The sequence below is a fragment of the Lepidochelys kempii genome, chromosome 2, assembly GCF_965140265.1.
Source record: "Lepidochelys kempii isolate rLepKem1 chromosome 2, rLepKem1.hap2, whole genome shotgun sequence".
In the NCBI taxonomy this organism is placed as follows: Eukaryota; Metazoa; Chordata; order Testudines; family Cheloniidae; genus Lepidochelys; species Lepidochelys kempii.
In genome coordinates, this window is record NC_133257.1 from 183,523,813 (window position 1) to 183,543,926 (window position 20,114).

A 20,114-nucleotide genomic window follows, 5' to 3' on the forward strand; every position below is an offset into this window, starting at 1 on the left:
GATGGTTGCTGCTGTTTTTTTTTTAATTGGAACGAAGGGAAAAATAATTATGCAGAAATTAAAAAAAAAACATTTACGGTTAAACAACCTTTTATACCAGAGATCAAAGAAAATGATCCAAACATTTTGATGGAGGAATGAAAGGAATGAAACAGGGGATGGTAAATCTTAAAGTGTACCAACTGGAAACAAAATCAGAGAGACAGCAGCAGTGGCAAGAGTCACTGAGGAAGCAGACGAGAGAGCGCTAGACTGTTGTTTGGTGTCATACAGAGCTGTGCAGTGGATGAAAAAGGAGCGAGGAGGCAGGCCCATAAACATTAAGCCTCCAGCAGTGAGGTTTAGCTGAGGACTGCGGTGTTTGTGTGCATATGTGGCCTTGACTCATTACACAAGCTTGACACACTGATGTCATTTAGGGGGTCAGGCAGGGAGTCTTCTGTGGCTGCTGTATCCTTGCCAGCAGTGCCCAGTCTCTGCTATTTTAGCCCATTGCGTTAGATGGGACTGTTATTTGGAAGGAGGAAAAATATATAAACATGCCTGATCTTTGGAAAATCAAGACGAAGCACTCTGTTCAGTTGACGGTATTATGAATTGCACCCTTTTTAGCATTCATCCCCATATGAAAAAGTCTTCCCCCAGCTCCTTTCATTAAAACGTTCTATAAAACTGGGACTGGTGACAGTTGGTTTGTCACACTTGGACTGTCATTCCCATGCTGTCACTATGGCATTGCAACATATGGTTTAAATTAGTCTTGTTTCCTTTCATACAATAGAAAGCGAGTGTGCCAAGGGCCCAAATATGTTCGGTGCTAGCTCCCAGTCCCGGGATTTGCTGAGCACCCTCATCGTCTGTGAAATTCAAGTCCAGTCCCTCAAGGTGTTGAACACTTTTGATTCTTTAAGGGCCTCTTTCTGTACCCATTGAGATGAGATTTCCTAGTGACTTCACTGGGAGAGATGGGCATTTATCCCAGGACTATGGAGGGTGAACATTTTCAAAAGCGCCTAAGTGACTTAGGATCCCTAAGTCTCATTTTTCAGAAGTGGGTTAGGCACTTGGGATCCCAAGTCTCACGGAAAGTTAATGGGACTTAAATGCCCAAGTCACTTCTGAAAACGGGACTTAAATTCTCAAGTAGAGCTTGTTGGGGATTTTTCAACTAAACATTTTTTGTTGAAAAATGCCAATTGGTCCAATCCAAAACTGTGTGCAGCAAGGGGCCAGTTTTGATGAATTTCCCATTTCAAATTAAAAAAAAAGTTTCAACATTTTTGAAACGTCCTATTTTGACATTTTCTAAATGAAAACAATTTCTGTTTGTCATGTCAGAATGACATCATTTAGGTACATTTTTAGTTGTGTGTTTTAAAGGGCATAGGTAAAAAGGAACATTTTAATTGACCTAAACTGACATTTTATGGATTTGAGATTTTTTTTCAAGATTTCAACTTTTTGTCTCAATTCAGGACAGGAAAATAGTTGGATAGCAATTCTTCCTGCCCAGGTCTACGTCTAATTCATTTAAATGCTTTTGAAAATGTTATCCAAAGCCCTTAACCAAGAGTTGTGGGTGTAAGAGAGGGCATCAAAGCCTATTAGCTTACTCACATTTGGTTAGAGCCTCAGCTGCTGTAAACCGGCATAGATGACATTACACCTGCTGAGAATCTGGCTTATTGTCAACCGAGAAACTTTTACATGAGCAGGGTGTGATGGCTGATATTATGCGGTTATGATGAAGGTATTATGAAGTTGCTGTATCATGAATGCTCCTCTGCATGTGTAGCTACCCTGAACAGGCATGGCTTGTGGCACATCTCTGCCAGATCAAGTCAATTATGAAGGATTATCAGCACATGAGTAAGTCTTACCTGGGGAGAACAAAAGAGTAACTGCATCTTAGGGGAAACTAGTTTTACTTAACCTCTCTGAGGAGAGGGGGAAAGAGGAGAGCAGCAATTTACCAGGAACAGAACAAAAGATGCTAGGTGACAAATTAGGTGTTAAATAAGGATTCACAGGGCGAAAGAAGTGAGATGTTCAGAGAAAGTTTGGGAAGGAAGAAGGAAGGGCATAGATCAACCAAGAACAGAGGAGGTGAGCTGTGGGAAGAGACTATAGGTTTTGGAACTCCAGGCAAGCTCTGCAGCAGAAGGACCTGGACGGCCCCAGAGGACACTGACCCCTGCCCAAAGAATGCCCTGCAGTAGTGAGGAAATGAAGGTGGGGAAATGTGTATAGAGTTGGGTTTTTTTATATAGATCATGTGATTAAGTAAAGAGCAACAGCATGGTAGAATTCTATGCAGAATGTCTGTGTGCGGTATATGTTACACCTACCATGTTCCCCCTTGAAGAGGAAAACCAGAAGGCTCATACCTTTGGTGGGATTCTCAGAGAGGGTCCATTCAAGCTAACAGGGAGTCTTGGTTCCAGGGCCTGGGCAGGGGAACATGAGATTTCAGCTCTCAGGAGGGAGTGTCAGACAAGGGATCTACACTCCAAAGGTGTGCCCAGGGACCCCAAGATTGGGACAATGCCTGTACAGACTCTGGAGGCTTCAGACATTCAGGGATCCAGAGGCTGGGGATACCACTTCCGCAATCTGGTGGGCTGCCTCCATGGGGATCCTGACCAGATCAGTAGCACAGTGGGAGCAGGATTTGGCACCCCCAGATGCTACTCTCCTAAATGCCTCTATGTTTCTTGTTACCTGTTTGGAGAGCCATAAAGAGATTGAACTTTTCCAGTTCCGGAGAATTGTCTGTTTGATTATTCTGCAGGGAAAGATGGCCTGATACATTTGCTGAATAAATGGTAAATCTGTGCTTTGAACCTCCCCTTAATTAGCATGTGAGCACTCCCATTAATTTCTGTGGAACTACTCACGTGCTTAAAGTTAAGCGTGTGCTTAACTATTTGTAATGGTGAGGCCTAAAAAAACAAGCAACCTATGAGGAAAAAGGGAATATGTAATAAACATTTATAATATATTTGCTATTTGGTTTTGGCTTGACTTGTAATTAAGGGTGAGATTTTCTAAGGCATAAAGGGTAGTTAGGATTCTGACTCCCATTTACTTTCCAAGGGAATTGGGCACCTATCTGCTCTTTGTCCTTTTAAAATCTCCTTCTTTACAAAAAAAAAAAAAAAAAAAAATCACTTCCTGCAACTGCTCCCAAAGCCAAACAATAATACATTGGCTGATTTATTGAAGGCATCCTGGTACCAGTGGAACTGCTTGTCTTCTTCGTAGTAGACATATACTCTGGTTTTGTAATGTAAGTTCACCTATCCATCGAACAGTGCTGTCATATGTAAGGAATGGCATGTTAATATGTTGCCATTGACAGCAACTTGTAAAAACTTTCCTGAATATAACTTTGTTTGCAGTGAACTCATTTTGCCTAATTTTGAATCTGCTCCAGCTCAGGGCCAGATTCTGATCTCATTTACACCTGTGTTAATCCAGAGTAACTCCTCTGAAGTCACTGGATATATACAGGTGGAACAAGAATCGGCTTTCTAAAGACTTGTAGGCTCATGTTTGTTAAAGAGAGATTTGGAATAAAGAAACCAGGAGAATGTGGAGAAGAAAGAATACGTATAATGAAAAAAATAGAGAAGTGATCCAAAATGTGCAGTCATACTTGATTTAAACGGGTTTGTGCTGGTGTGAATGATAGCAGAATTTGGGCCAGCTGATACATGTGATATATATGGCACCCACTTGTGCCAATGTAGTTATATATGGTAGAATATATATGGGAAGGAGTGCATGGGGGGGAGGGGTATGCTTGTTTTTGGCTAGAATCACCCTTGCATTAAATTGAATTACCTCTCAGGTGGGCAAAATGCTTTGGATTAACACGTAAATGAGATTCATCAACTCAGCCCAGAGATGTGAGCCCTGCAAATGCAAGAAATAGCTTGTGAGGGCAGCAAAAACCTCAGACTCCAGGAGCCCTTGTAAAATGTGGTGGTCTGTGTTTTCTTATCCTCCACCCTTCTCCCCACACCATGGGTCCCAAATTAATTCCTGAAAAAGTTTTACTGAGGCCGGATTGCTGAGTTAATTCATTTTAAAATATGACGTCTCTTTTATGGACATTGTGGTCTGGAAAGAATGTCATGAATGCAGAGCTGGCTATGGAGCTTGCTCATGAGGAATGAACAGTGAACATGAGCATAGGCGAGAGGACAGTATGCGTGGGAAACATGAGGAGTTGTGGAGAAGGTATGCATGGGGATGGGGGGACAAGAGTTAAAGATAAGTTTCATACCATGGCGTATCTATCCACAGAAATCATAACTGTGGAATGCCCTCTCCAAAGAGAGGAGGATAATCGAGAACATCACTGCTGTGATGCACAAAATAAGACCTATTTTTAAAATAATGTTCTAACAGTTACTCCATAATTCCTCAGATCTACTGCAGAAGATTATGAAGGGGATTTGAAAAACAACAACAACAACAACAAAAAGCAGTTTAAGTTACGTTGCAGAAAGAAGGAAGAAAAATGTTTCAATATGTCTGTCTGGGACTATAATTAGTTTCCTGATTTGAATATGTGCTCAGATATCATGGGGAGAGGAGGGTGGTACTTGTGATGCTGGCAGGCCAAATGCCAGCTCTTGGCCAGGCTACAGGCGTTAGCTAAGAACTGACAAACTCATAGCTGGAGGCCAAATCTATTCGCCTTTGTGTTAATTTTGCTCAAAATAGGTATCAGTCTGATAAGAATGTATTTAGTGTTCAGACTCTATGAAATGCTTGTAAATTGCTGCGTGCATTAATCTCACTTGTAATGTCCATATTCCCTGCTATAAGAAAATATGTATGTTTTGCTTTATAACTTTGAAAATGTTTGCTCTGAACTTGTGAAACCAGGCATTGGAATCTCTTCCCCCTCCTCGCTGGCATAGGTGCTGGAAGTAGGGGTGCGGGAGGTGCTGCCGTACCCCGTCTTGAAGTGGATTCCAGCATATACAGGGTTTACAGTTTGGTTCAATGGCTCTCAGCACTCCTGCTATAAAAATTATTCCAGCACCTCTGCTCTCCCACCCATCAAAATTAGATGAGCCATCAAGAAATATAGCAATACGAAAGATTGGTTAATGGCCCTATTGCACCTGGGAAATGCTACATGCAAGGAAATTCATCCTGTGGACTTGGAAGTTGAATGAAGGAAATAAAACAAAGCCACAGGAAAATTTTCCATCTCTCTCTGCTGTTCGAACTCTGACAGGGCCAGAGACTCTAAACTGAAACCAGAGATTTCAATGGGTCGGCCCTGAAGGACACTTTGAATTGACAGATCACAGAACTCTGTCACTGTTAGGATTTAGATGATAACTAATTTGTGTACATATGTTTGCTTGCTTTAACTTGTAAATAGCTCATTTATTTTTCCTAGTTAATAAACCTGTAGATAGTTTCTTACAGGATTGGCTACAGGGGTTGTAGCCTGGTGTAAGATCTGGGTATCAATTGATCTGGAGTAAGTGACTGGTCTCTTGGGAGTGGAAGCAACATGAATATTGTGCGATGCTTGGTGTAAGTGACAATTTACACTAAGTCCAGTTTGTCTGGGTGACAGCATAGACTGGAGAGCCTAAGGGGCTTGTCTGTGACTCCATGGTAAGACTGTTACAGTGATCCAGGAGTTCATGGTCATTTGGCTTGGTGAAATCTAATGATAGAACGCACTACCAGTTTGTGGTGTCTGCCCTGTTTTTGACAGTCTGCCCTGAGGTAGGTACTCAGTCATGAGCCACTCCAAACAGTGTGACAGTGTTAACACATTAGATAGTTCAGAAGATGAGTGGTGATAGAGTTGTCTGTTCCATTTTATTCTGATTGTGGACATGTGAGTAGTGTAAAATAAAAAAAAAAACCTCTTTATCCTCAGAAACAATGTTTTCCATCATGGTCTTCCATCCAAATGGTGACATTCTGCTGAAATATGATCAGAGGTTATGGTAGTACAAGTTTGATTGCAGACAGAAATCTTATCAATTTATAGCATCGGGCAAAATTTTCAAAAGTGCCTGTGTGACTCAGGAGTGACTTAGGCATTGAGAAGTTTAAATCCATTAACTTTAGTGAAAGGTAGGCTCCTAAGTCACTTAGACACTTTTGAAAATTTTCTCTAGGTAATAAACTGTGATTTATCTTATAGTTTAGGTGACTGCTGTCAGGATGGTTTGATGTGGTAGTAAAAGGCAATCAGCACCTAGTAGATCAATGAATATAATAAGGCCTTTCATCAAATAGAAGTGATGTATTTAGTTTTTGCCTTGTGTTAAACTTCATAGCTTCTTTGTTATTCATATACATTCAGGATGTGATAGGCGTATTGGGCACGGAATCTAGTCTAACTGTCACAGAAATTATGATATTTCTCTATTTTCCTTTGCATTTCTATAAGACTATCCATTGACTTTATCACTGCAGCAAGGCATATAGGTCCAGATCTTCAAAAACAGGAGCCTGACTTTAGGAAAATCTTTGCCATGTTCTGAAATAAAATGTACTTGCCCAGCAGACAGACCACCTATGTCTGTTATAAAGCTGAGTGAAACCACTGAGGCCTGAGCAGTCTCTGGGTACGTCTACACTGCAATTAAAAACCCACGGCTGGCTCATGCCTGCTGACTCAGGCTCCTAGGGCTTGGGCTAAGGGGCTATTTAATTGCAGTGTAGACATTTTGGGCTCTGGTTGGAGCCTGGGCTGTAGGACCCTGTGAGGTGGGAGGATCCCAGAGCTTGGGTTGCAGCACGAGCCCAAATGTCTATCCCACAGTTAAACAGCTCCTTAGCCTGAGCCCCACAAGCTCAAATCAGCTGGCACAGGCCAGCAATGGGTGTCTAATTGCAGTGTAGACAAACCTCTGAGCTCCCCACTGCCCCGACAAATGTTAGCAGGACCATAGGAGAGACTTGAAAGACTGGCAGAGCACAACTCAATCTGGAGGGGCAAATGGAGTTTCTAAGTCAGCTCTTCATGACAGCCTTACTGTATGGTGTTGAGGCTGAAAAGAATCACAGTGAGCTGCCATTAGCCAGGTTATGGTAAGCCCTGTGGAGGCACTACTGCCTGAAAGTAAAATCTACATTATAGGTGGAGGGCCTTAAATAACTGCAAACCATTGCAGTCAATTACATATGACAGAGCTCCTCAGTAATTGAGGGGAAGACATTAACTCCTGGTGGATTCTTTTCTTATTTTAAAAGTGAATCCATGGTTATCTGACTGATGCATAGGTTGTGAGGCCAGATAGTGTAGTCTGATCTACATAATACAGGGCATAGAATTCCATGCACTTACTTCTGTAGAGAGCCCAAATGATGGTATTTATTCCATATATCACTGCACAGACCATAGGCGCCGACTCCATGGATGCTCCAGGGCTGGAGCACCCACGGAAAAAAATTAGCGGGTGCTCAGCACCGACTGGCAGCCAAGTTGCCCACCCCTCCCCCCATGCCTCCCGCCCGCCAGCGGCCCTGCCAATCAACTTCTGAAAGGCAGCAAGAGTTGATGTAAGCCACACAGTGCCTACGCTGATACTGTGTCGACCTAACTACGTCAACTTAATTGCTACGCCTCTCATGGAGGTGGAGTTAAGTGGTGTAATGGGCAAGTTACATCAGTGGGAGCTACATCTGAGTGTAGACACTCACAGCATTAGATCGACATAAGCTGCCTTATGTCGATCTAACTCTGTAGTGTGGACCAGGGCTAAGCCATTGCAGGGGATGCTATAATTTGCTTTTGGCACAGGCCAGCAGCAAAACTATCATTCCCTCCTGCCTCCCAGAGCAAAGAGGAAGCAGGGAGGGAATTGTGTCTCAGAGGTGTGTTTTGGGGGCATGCTGCCTTCTGGAGCCACTTCTAGGGTGATGCACAATCTAGCCCCATGAAAAAAGAAATGGACGGGGGAAAGAAAAATCCCAAGGCAAATATAAATAGAGTGGGCCTAAGTCTACTGTTTTACACCTGGGCACCCCAGTTGAAGTCAATGGGGATGAAAAGGTGTCATTGAGAAGAATTTTGTCCACTACATATATAGTGTGCAAGACATGCATTTGTGCCAGCCTCAGATTTTGAGGGATTTCTCCCATCCCTGACACGAAGCACAGGCTTCCCTGAAACTCCCAGAGCAATCACCCTTGAAAAATACATAACTCCAAATTACAGGAAAAGGTTCTCAAATGAGTTGGTATTCCTAAAGCCTTGAACTCTATGATTTCCATCCAGCCCCATTTATATTTCTTTGGGTCAGTTTTTATTCTGCCTGCATTTAGGGAAAGACAGATGTAAAAATCCACTAAACGGCAGATGGTAATGGAAATCTATTCTCCAGAGAGATCAGGATAATGACTCTTTGCAAAGCAGGAGCAGAAGACCTCTGACCCCTGCAGCTCATCTTCTACCTCAAATGCAAAGGCCCTATATGACATGGAGTCAAAGGGGTGTTCTAATCTGGTCTAGGCCCCTTTGCTGCCTTCCTTGTTTCCTTGCCTTTCTCTGTCTTCCTGGAGCAACTTCCCTGACATCCTTTTTCTGTCTTCACCTCCTCTTTCATTCCTGCCCCCTCTCCCTAATAAATTACTGCAGTGGGATTAGGCATTGAATTGTTGTTTTCCCCCCCTTTATTTCAGCACACTGGGTTCTTCTTGTAAAACGTTCCAAATGAGCTTTATTGCAGGGTTTTCTGGTTATGCGCATTGAATTCTATATTTTAAAATAAAATTATAGACTTTATTTATTTTTAGTTAAAAATAAGCTTATAAAACTCCTCTGATATTTTTCTTCTAATATAATATGTACTGTCTGCTTTGTTTTACCGGAGTGCAAGCCTAGGAAGAATACTGCTCACTGAGCTACCTGGATGAAAATTACATGCATGAAAGTAAGAAACCACACTGAACACCAAATGTGCTTCTCTCTCAAGCTAGAAGCAAAGCTTCATTAGCGAACTCCAGCCTTTCCCTGGGTATGTCTTTGCCTAAAACCAAGAAAATAAAAAGAGAGGGAATGGTTGTAGCTCATGCATCTGTGAAGAATCACAGCAAAGAGTACTTGAACATATGTGTTATACAGAAAATGTTATACTGAAAGTATCAGTGAAACTAGAATGGACTGACGCTGGACCACAATGCTTTAAGCCTAAGGCATGCAACCGATAGAAGGAACAGGATGGGATTTTCAAAGGAGCTTAAGCCAGGGAATTGGGAACTAACTCCCACTGAAATTCAATGGGAATTTTTTTCATTTTGTGAGTAGGCTTCTTTGAAAATCCCCAGTCCTCACTAGGTATGTGTATTATGGTAGTACCCAAAGGCCCCAGCTGAAATCAGTACCCCATTGTGCGAGGTACTGCAGAACACCTAGTAAGAGATCATCTCTGTGCTGAAGATGGTTCAATCTAAATAGACAAGACAAAATTGTTATTCCCATTTTACAGGTGGGGAACTGAAGCACAGGGTACATCTACACAATGATAAAAAGCCCATGGCTGGCCCAGGTCAGCTGACTCAGGCTTGCAGTGCTCAGACTGTGGGCTCAAAAATTGCTGTGTGGTCATTTGGGCTCAGGCTGGAGCCTGAGCTCTGGGACCCTGTGAGGGTCCCAAAGCTTGGGCTCCAGCCTGAGTCCAAACATCTACATAGCAATTTCTCAGCCAGGAGCCCAAGCTCTGAGAGCCTGAGTCAGTAACCTGCGTAATGGTTGCTTATCCATATGTAGATGTACCCACAGAGAAACTGACTGGCCTAAGGTTACGCAGTCTGTGGCAGGCAGAGCTGGGTATTGAACCCCAGTGTCCTGAATCCCTGTTCAGTTGCCTTCCAAGATCATCCTTCCTTTCTGGAGGAAGAGATAACAGTCTTATATTTTGCATAACCCAAGAAGTGGAGGAGATATTTCTAAAAATATCTGCCTTTGCAAAGCAATAAAAATATTTGCAAAGCAATAAAAGCTCTGATTCAGAAGGGTTCCAGCACCACAAACTAGCCAGGATTTCTTGCAGTGACTGCAATCCCACAAAGTTAGGTAGGTTATAGTAAGAAACTGCAATAGATTAATGGATCCTGGAAAAGTTTGAGAAGCACTGATCTAGAGAGAGTGCAGTTGCACATGCCATCTTCATACTACTTTTTTTGTTATCTTTATTCACTAACTTCTAGCTTCAGACCTTGTTCTGTGAGTTGGTCTGCAGGGCAGAACCCTGTGTGTGGGCAGAGTGCCAGTGACTTAACTGGTGATCTGTGCATAGGGGAGTGTTCATGGGTGGGAGGAGCAACTTTCAAGATCAAGGCCTTAGATTGTAAGCTCATGAGGGTAATGACCTCAGACCAAAGTCATCTTACTCCACTGAAGCTAATGTAGTTACACCGGGGATTAATTTGGCCCCTGGTCCTCCAATTTTGATGCAAAGTGCAAATCCTATGGTGCTGTAGAAAAAAATAATAAAAATGGTAATGTAAAGATGGGGCAAAACCCCCCCTTTTTTTTTTTTTTTAAATTCCACCTTCACTAACTTTGGTGGTTATGCCGGGGGAGGGGGACCTAAAGGATTCTGGAACCAACTCACCTCTGATTCTGGTTTAGCAAACCTGGATTATACATTTTTTGCAAATTAAAAATACAACTTTCTTGGCCCAGTGTATGCTAGTTTGAATAATTGTACTGTTTTCCTTGATACTTAGGCTATTTACTCTTGCTGTCATTTCATTGCCATTTTTACTCCTGGTTTCCATTTTGCCTGGCCTAGGGGTTACAGAATTGGGAGTTTTGCCATTGACTTCAATGGGAGGAGGATCAGCGCTATAGTTTCTATTCTGATCTGTTTAGGTTCTTAGGGAAGGCTTTTCATAAAAAAACTACTGCCCTGGTGTTATTTTCTGTTTAGTCATGCTGGTTTTAGGCCCTCTATGAGGACCAACAGAACATAGCTCTCTTTAAACTGGACTACAGAGTAGAAGTATAAGCCACACAGTCAGCTGTGGACGAAAGTTAATTTTTTAGCATTAGGGATCTTTAACAGAGGCATTTCAATTGCTCAATTAAGTAGGTATAATAAGGTGGAAAATGGACCTAAAATGTGCTAACTAATGCACCTGTAGTCAAGTCAGACATCTTCCAATCCCACTTCTTGAGGCACATTTAAATGGATGGGATTTGCCTTTTTGCTTGATTCTCTGCTCAGACTGCTGAGCGCTCCTTGGGAAGTTAAAGGAATGATTCTGTCCCCTCCTGTGGCCTTCTTATATTGCCCTGGCTGAAAGAAGGTGCCATAAAGGGTGCAGAATGGCCCTCTGGGAATACCTGTTGAGTAAAGGTATTCCTTTGCTGTTAAGGCTGGCAAAGAGTCCTATGCTACTCTCCTGCACAGTGAGAGGGAAGGGATGTTGCTGGAGCACACTGCTTCAGCTCTCGTAGGCTGCAGAGCGGCCCATCGGCAACCTTGCAAGGTCACTGTTATTTAGAGCAACTCTTGGGGAAAAAGCCTGAGTAAAGGGATTGTCTGGCTATAATAGGGTTGGCAGAGCCACACTTCGCCAACATCTGGCATAGCAGCATACTAGGAGTGTGTCCAAGAGTGGAAGGGGCAGTCTCAGAGTAGGATCGAAGTAGCTACATGTCACCAGAACACTGCACGCCTGGAGCTTTAAACTGCAGTAGGGTCTGGGTAGCACCCTGGCCTGGCCCCGAATTTGGAAGCTGCAAAGATGGTATAAGGCCATCTATGCCCTCCTGCTCCCTGGCCCACATCTCACCTCCTCTGAGGCACAGCACAGAAACTGACTGTCAACCTTAAAATGGACTTCCAAAATTTTTAAAAGTCATGAGGCAAACCACAGAGTATGGAATGGGTGGGGAGGATGAAATGTCACACCTGATCCTCAATAGTCCTGTCAAGTTGTACCACAAACATAAAGAAAACAATCTCTGTCTGAGAATTCCCTTAGGGGAACAGATGCTGTATGCCAGATTATGCTAAATGCTGACTGATACATTCTCTGTGGCAGGTTTTAATGTTGGACCAAATATTATTTTAGGTGAAATACAGAATTTTAAGGCATTTACAGTATGTTGCATGCTACCAAAAGGCAAGCAATGGCCAAAAGGCATATATTATTTTTTGCACTGCTTTTATCCCACAGTCTCACTAGTTCTCTTGAATTTCAGATCTGATGATCTCCACAAGCCTGCTCTAAGTGTGACCTGAAGGGACATTTGATTGGGGAAGGAACTGTTGTAAGAGCTCTTGCATAATCCCTGGTCTAAGCAAATTGTTTCCTGGTAATAGGCTCAGAAGCCTGAACTCCTCTGGAGATCATCTCTCCATCACTGCTGGCTGTACAGAGGCGTTAAACAAATGACATGGCATAAGAGATTTAAAAGATAAAAACCTACAGCATGAGATTTTTCTAAAGCAACAAACACTAGCCTAGCTCGGGTCCCACTGAACTTAACAGTAAAACATTTCAGTGGGTGCAGTTAGGCAAACACTGAATGCTTCTGAAAATTCTACCACAGACCACACCTTTCTTTAACTTTTCCAGGCTTATCAGCATCAGTATAATTTCAATTCAGCTCATCCCAGTTTGAAGGCAACCCACTAGACACCTGTCCCAATGCAAGTGCATTACAGTTTATTATCACCCCTCCCTAGAGCTATACAATATTCAATGCTTTGCTTCACAAGAGAAATGTGGATGAAGAACCAAAGAAAAGATTTGCATATGGGCTCACACCCACTGAGCTGCTGACCTCACTATCAGTAGTGGCAAATAGAATTACCATATGGAATCTGTGGTTTCCAGTACAATTGCCATGTAGTGGGTGTGACATAATACATCCCTGTATTCACACTCTATAGCCTCTTGTAATAATCTTTGTACTAGGTATACATTGTAAGGTATCATTTGAAAACTCATAATCTGCTGGTCAGTATTGTCCTGATAAACTATGTGGGGCAACATTGTATGTGAAGTTATATGAGTCCCTTGTATGATGTTATTAGCACATGTTCCAAACCCCACAGCCCTGCCAAGCTGAAGTCAGGAAACAGGTCTGGCCTAAACAAAGGAATGTGTGCTTGCCTTAATTTGCTTAATAAGCAGTAAACGGAGTCATCAAGCAGAAAGGGGAAACAAAAGAAGCTCAAACGGGTAGAACCCCCCCCCCAGTGGGGAACATTCTTCCACACAGACTCTTTGTCTCCTGGTTCTCAGCTGGAAATGTTTTTCAAGGGGGGACTGAAACTATAAAAGGAGGAGCAGATACCCCAAAGCACCTCTCCCTCCTCATCACATTCTCAGCACCTGAGAAGACGAAAGGAAACAACCCTTTGATTTGGAGGGAGGCGTCCTGACCTGAAGAGTTTGGGCAGTAATCTTGCTGGAAGCATACGGTTAGAAATTTTGCTTGAATCTAACATAATTTGTTAAGTTAGGCACTTGTGTTTTTCTTTCTTTTTCTTGTAACCATTTCTGACTTTTATGCTTCATTACTTGTACTCACTTAAAACCTCTCTCTTTGTAGTTAATAAACTTGATTTACTGTTTTATCTAATCCACTGTGTTTAAGTTAAAGTGTCTGGTAACTTCATTTATCATGATAAGCTGGTGCATGTTATTCCCCTAAAGGAATAGTGAACTTAATATTTCTGGACTGTCTGCGAGAGGGCTGGACAGTGAAGGAGATACATTTCTGGGGAAAAGTCCGGGCCTGGGACTGTGTTGGGGTCACTCTGCAGTATAGCCAAGGCTGGTGAGAGCCAGGGTGTGACTGGCAGCTGCAGTTACACAAATGCATCTGGGAGTGACCTGTATACTGGTGGCTATTTGTGAGCAGTCCTGGTTGAAGGCTATAGCAGCAAGTCATTGCTAGGCACCCCAGGACACAGGGCAGGGATGACACAGCCCCCACTGGTCTGGATTGTACCCTGGTATGTCACCGTAGATGAAATCCTTCCCCCACTGAAGCCAATGATAAAATTCCCATTGAGCATGTATTGGCTTTGCTGTGGGTATCCCCGCATTTTAAGCAGCCCTGCTAGAACGGCATCTCTGAGGAAGTGACGTTCATTAGAATGAGAGCTTTGCCGGAGTACACAAATTGCTCATGCTCAATATAACTAACACGATCTCTTCACATTTCAAGTATGTGTGTAGGGTCAAATAAAACATTGATTTTTTTTTTTACCTTTATAACAATGATTCAGATGTTCTCTGAGAGGGTTACACAACTGTTTCTTGCTAAATAACTCTGCCCTTTGTAGGGAAAGGCCACGTTTTAAAGTAAGAGCCATACCGTGAAAGGTAACAGCGTAGGGCATGTGAAACAGACAATGCTCGAATAAAATGTATGGAGGGAAAAAGTGCTTGTGGACCTGAAATTCAATGATAAATTCCTGTTGAATTTCCATGACAATGGCTGTTCCATTTCAAGCAGTCTCCTAACACGTGGCTGCATGAAGTAGCTCCTTTGCCTGAAGTTTAATTAAGTGCTCATTCATTGCTATATTTTCTGTTCATCAATAATGAAACTGCAGAACAATGAATGTTAATACCAGGACATTTTGCAGATACAGGTGAAAGCAACCTTTCTTTTGTAATATTAAACACCAAAAAAGACTATAGCGTTCCCTTTTTATCCCTCAGTGCCATAAAATTAACATCAAAGATTAGAAAATGCAATTCAGTCCTTCTGGCAAGTGGCTATTGAGAAATGAGTTGAATAGAACTCTGTTCTCATTACATAAATTATAATCTAACAAAGCCAAGCAAGTTTTATTTAGTCTCGCCCTCCCATTTCGAGAACTACGATGGAAGGAAACCCTTTGCAAATCCAAAGAGAATGTCCATGCTGCAAATTTAGTCACAAGGCCAAATCCTGTTTGTCTTACTCATGTAAAAAAATTGCCAACAGTATGCGGCATGTGGCCCACTTTGTATGTGTGCTTTCATGATGATTCTAATTGAAGCTGTCAAAGTACAGGTCTAGGCTGGAAAGTGACTCTGTAAAAATGGCATTGCAGGGTTCCCGATTTAAAGTATGCTGTTAAAATATAAAGTTAATATTCCTAACTGCCAGCACTGCAAATTCAACCTGGGGTCTGAAAGAAAAGGTGGGATTTTCCATCCCATTCGTCATGAGCAGTAATAAAGATTCTGCAGGCCAAATTATGACTTTGGTGTCCGATTCAGACCCCTCTAAAGTCAATGAGGTCTTTCCAAATCCTTTGAGGATATGGGCCTCAGTGTCACCTGTGGAGTCCTGTTGCCTTCAGTGACTTTGCACATGTATAACTAACTGGAGTTTTGCCAACAGTGCTGTTGCTGATGGACAAGAAGGACTGGAAACTGGCTCATCCTCTCCTAGCTGGTTTGGTTTTACTGTGCTAATAGGAGTAAAAGGGATTACAATTTATTTTAGATATTAAAGTCAGCTGATCTGACTCTACACTCACACAAGGAGCAGGTTTATTGACTCAGATTGTGCTATTTTTACAGTGACATTTAAGATGTCAAATGCATGTTAAATCCTCTTGAGAGGTTTGTAAATTCACCTATGCTGTTCCTATATCTACATTGTAATTAAAAACCCATGCCTGGCGCATGCCAGCTGACTTGAGCTTGTGGGGCTTGGACTAAGGGGCTGTTTAATTGTGGCAGGGTCCCAAAGCCCAGTCTGCAGCCTGAGCCCAAAGGTCTACACCATAATTAAACAGCTCCTTAGCCTGAGCCCTTTGAGCATGGGTCAGCTTCCACAGACCAGCCGTGGGTTTTTAATTGCAATGTAGACCAACCCTAAGTTGTTTGCACTTAGTTATCTATCCGGTGGCTCCGAGCTGAGAAAGATGCTGCCCAATAATTTCACTTACAGGCCTTTATTTCACATAAGAGATGAATAGTTCATCATTCTGACAATGTTCCATTTTAGTCACTTTTGGGAATTGTGACAGGGTCAGGCCAGATGGCTACAGGAGAGTGATAGAAGGTAGATATATTAGCCCCAGATTAAGCAGGTCCTTTTTCTCTGAGTAAAATAATGGGCTATTCCAGAACAATCAGGAAATTGCTGGAACCAATTAAGGCGGGCTAATTAGGACACATGGAGCCGATCAAGAAGCTACCAGAATCAATTAGGACAGGCAGGCTAATCAGGGCACCTGGTTTTAAAAAGGACCTCACCTCAGTTGGTGAGGCGTTGTGTGAGGAGCTCGGAGCAAGAGGTGTGCATGAAGCTGAGAGTGAGAAGGCGTACTACTGGAGGACTGAGAAGTACAAGCGTTATCAGACACCAGAAGGAAGGTCCTGTGGGGAGGAGGCCATGGGGAAGTAGCCCAGTTGTAGCTGTCACGCAGCTGTTACAACAGACACTGTAGACAGTTGCAATTTACAGGGCCCTGGGCTGGAACCTGGAGTAGAGGGTGGGCCCGGGTTCCCCCCATCCCCCACAACTCCCTATTTGATATAAGAGGTGTTGATCTGGACTGTGGGTCCCACCAAGGGGAAGGTCTCCGGCTTGTTCCCCGACCCATTAGATGGGCCAGCAGAGACTGCGGGCATTGTTCTCCTCCTTTTCCCTATGCTGGCCAGTGATGAGGTTAGCCAAGTGAATGGCAGGTTTGTGCCACTAACAAAAGGAGCCAAACTGAGGTCTGCTATGAACCTCTGAGGTAAGCAAATCCGCCAGTAAGCGCAGAATCCACCAGAGCAGAGGAGGAACTTTATCATAGAATCCACTAGCCTTAATGTGAAAGGGGTACTGAACCAGCATAAACCATGATTTGTAATTTGGGAGGTCCTGTAGAACACATTTTACACATTTCATCTTCTTGAATCTGATAAAAGAGTTTGACTGTGTGTTCACACCAACCTGAAAAACTCCAGCTGTTGGCTCCTGCATAAAACATAAAATTATGGGAAGATTTAGTAATGAAAATCTGTAAATTTCATCTCAGTAGGGGATAAATAATAGTGTCAGGATGCACTCTGAGGGCAAACTTGACATTTTATACTTCATATCTTTGGTGATGGGGAACAGCATTTTATGATTCTTGATTTCCTTGCTCTTAATTGGTGCTTTCAATATCTCGCCCTGAAAATAGGCATCTATCAGCATGTGCATTTCATCCCCTGCAATGTTTAATGTAATCAACTGTTACAATCCTGTCTTCATTTTCTGAAAACAAACATCCTCTCCAGCATAACAAATATGAAGAAATATTAAAATTTAGCCCTTCTCATGTGTACCATGTCTTTTGAAATTGCCTAATTAAAATGCAAACTGAAAATATTAAGCTTACCCTTTGAAATGATCAGAGGTGTGCATGTGACCCTACTTGGAACAGCGCATGCAGCTCCGGACTCAGCTGCACAGAAGAGAAAAGGTGGATGATCAGATGGCTTCTAGGAAGAATGATAACAGACCTCTATCTTAGAGGTCTCCCTCTATTACTGAATGCTGATATGGGAGGGGCCAGGAAGTTACCTCCTCAAATATTTTACCCCCACTCACCCCCTGTCCTGTTTTTTCACAGTTGCTATCTTGTCGCCCTAAGAGGCACCTATGTTGGTGTTGCTTTCATTGGCCCAGCTCCTCCAAGGTAATTTATTTAATAATCTCACCGTTGTGTTTGTTTGTTTTTTAAGCCACGCCACTGATTTTTGAGGCCTGGCTCATGGTTTTTGAACATTTGGTGATGGCAATGCTGAGAGATGTTGCTGTAATATGGGGACTTTTGGAACTTTTCCCCACCTCTGAGATGTGACACATCACTCCTGGCTCCATAATGGAAGTGGGAGTATTTAGCTTTGTTTCACAAGTGAAACAGCAGAGAAGCCAAGGTAACTCTTAAGAGTGGGAAACAAACCCCAGGAGGTGGCCCTTTTACAGACATACAGAAACCATATTCCTTCCCTTCCCTGGCACCTTCCATTCAAGAAACTCAATCACTACCCACCTGTTATTGGATTCACAGCTATTTCACACTATAACTGCATAGCAGGAGGGGATAACCATAGCACCTTGGCCTGTAATTCAATTAGAGACTCTCTAGGCTCTAACTGAGCTCAGGAGCTTCAGCCTGTGTGTGATTGGCAATGCAGGGCACAGAAGGGAGTGCTTAGAGCAGGACCGGGGGATGTAAAGCCAGTGGATCCAGAATCCTGGGGAAACAAAAGAAAGACAATAGGTGCAGAAAAGTGACTACAAAGGAATTCAGCACATTAGGAAGCCACTGACCCATGCCCAGGCCTCTACCAAGCACTGTAACCTCCTTGGGTATGACTACACTGCAATAAAACACCTGTGGGGATTTGTGGGGCTGTAAGACTGCAGTGTAGATATGCAGGCTGAGCCCGAACATCTACACTGCAATTTCATAGCCCTGCAGTCAGCTGACATGGGCCAGCCATGTGTGTTTTATTGCAGTGTAGACATACCCATTCTGACCAGGGTGTTTCACCAGGAGCCATTGTGGAACTCTTCTTTCAAAGTATCAAGTGCTTTGTGGAGTGCTCGTGCCTTTCCAGCAGCAGTGGCAGATAGTCTGCCAGGGCAGGGAAAGAACAGGGGATTAACTCTTAGGAAAGACAGGAAACCCCAATCAGATCACTACTATTGGACACAAATAATGCCCCAAACACAGCAAGTCCCAACTCCAGCTTCACCTGTCTCCTGCCAGCAGTTGTTCTCCCTCACCATACTTTCTTTCTCATTTTTCTGTCCTACCTCTGTTCTTGGTGCATGAGTCTCATCATCTCTGCTTGTCACACCTCAGTCATCCTTTGCACCCTTTCACTGATCCTTTTGTCTATGTGTAAGCCCTACTGCCAGAGACAAAAAATCTTTCCACATGCTTTGATGGTGAAAAGGGAAAAGTGTTGCCATAAAAAGTTTCATTTGTATAGGCTACCTACCCACAATTCCTCTAGTGGCACTTCTAGAGTCACCATAACCATACATGAAATTGGATTCTGGCAGATTGTGGGTTCCCAGACAACTAGTGAAGAATTTGTTTCCAAGGATTTTGGATCTTTCCTAGAAGGAATTCCAATTGTTCTCAGTTATCTCCTATGGTGACTTTGTAGTAAGAGAGTGGAGACAAGTAATATTGCTGTGAGAATCATCACAGAGAACAGCAGCAGATTTAAGGGGGTTCTAATGAGGTTTGCCTCCCCTGTGCATCAATAAACTTGAAGTAATAAACTGAGTTAAATGGTGGCACGTTCAACTGGCACCAGAAAAGTGGCTCCCTGGGGACTGGAGAGACACGTGCAATGAGATACTTGGACTATTGCTGATTCAAACCGTGAGTGAGTAGGTGAGGCTAGTGGCTAGGTGAGGTAGTGCAGGTAAGAGACTCAACAGTGGGACAGTCTCACTGGCAGGTGGAAAGGGAGTTAGGCATACTGCTGCCAAAATTACTGGAAGAGGTTTGCATTTTGCTCTCTTTTTTCATATAAATTCTGTTGCTGTGTTTTCTCAAATTTACGGTTGTGTTCCCTTTCCCTTAATACAGATGTTCTTGATTTTACTCATTCCTACAGTGCCTGTGAGTGGGGAAGTTCTACCTACTAAGGGTATCCAGGGAGGGTGAGTTCAGGTTTCTGGTTGGGGGGAGGCTCAAGCTGGTTTAATTATTTGTCACAAGGGACCTGAGATATACTGTAGTCAGCCCTTCTTGCTGCTATTAACCACCTGGCAGAAGGGTATTACATGTGTTCACATCTCCCTTGTCCATCTTACCTCTAGTCTTATAGCTCCTCTCTGATTGTCACTATCCTTATCTTGGTCTTCATTGTGCCTCCTTTCCCTTGTTGCTCCTCTTCCACCTCTTATTACTCCTTTAGCTTTCTGTATTTTCCACACCCTTCCTCACCCATTCCTAGGTCTCTGACTTCCTTTCTCTGCTGTTTCTAATCACTCATCTTTGCGCCTGCAGATCCCAATCCGATTGCTGAGTGCAGTCATGGCAGCTTTCCTAGGCTCTCTGGGGACAGAATGTTATGCAACTGCTAAGGCAGCAACTGGACATGAGCTGCTGACATCACAGCATTGTGACATCATCTCCTGTGAT

The 20,114-nt window shown here is 43.1% G+C and overlaps 2 protein-coding genes across 7 annotated transcripts in view; both read right to left on the reverse strand.

Annotated features, from left to right (window-relative positions):
* PPP1R17 (protein phosphatase 1 regulatory subunit 17) overlaps positions 1-17,406 on the reverse strand; it is a 40,039-nt gene extending 22,633 nt beyond the window's left edge. For 4 of the 5 annotated variants that reach the window (XM_073329498.1, XM_073329497.1, XM_073329496.1 and 1 more), the window contains exon 1: positions 17,340-17,406. The gene's annotated coding sequence lies outside the window, so the exon portion shown is untranslated. Of the gene's footprint in view, positions 1-183; positions 266-17,339 lie in introns of those variants that run through there. The other variant, XM_073329495.1, reaches the window with a different exon arrangement.
* A 711-nt stretch (positions 17,407-18,117) lies between these two features.
* The window catches only part of ITPRID1 (ITPR interacting domain containing 1), an 87,090-nt gene continuing 85,093 nt past the window's right edge, over positions 18,118-20,114 (reverse strand). For both annotated transcript variants that reach the window (XM_073329499.1, XM_073329501.1), the window contains exon 16: positions 18,118-18,201. The gene's annotated coding sequence lies outside the window, so the exon portion shown is untranslated. The remainder of the gene's footprint in view (positions 18,202-20,114) is intronic.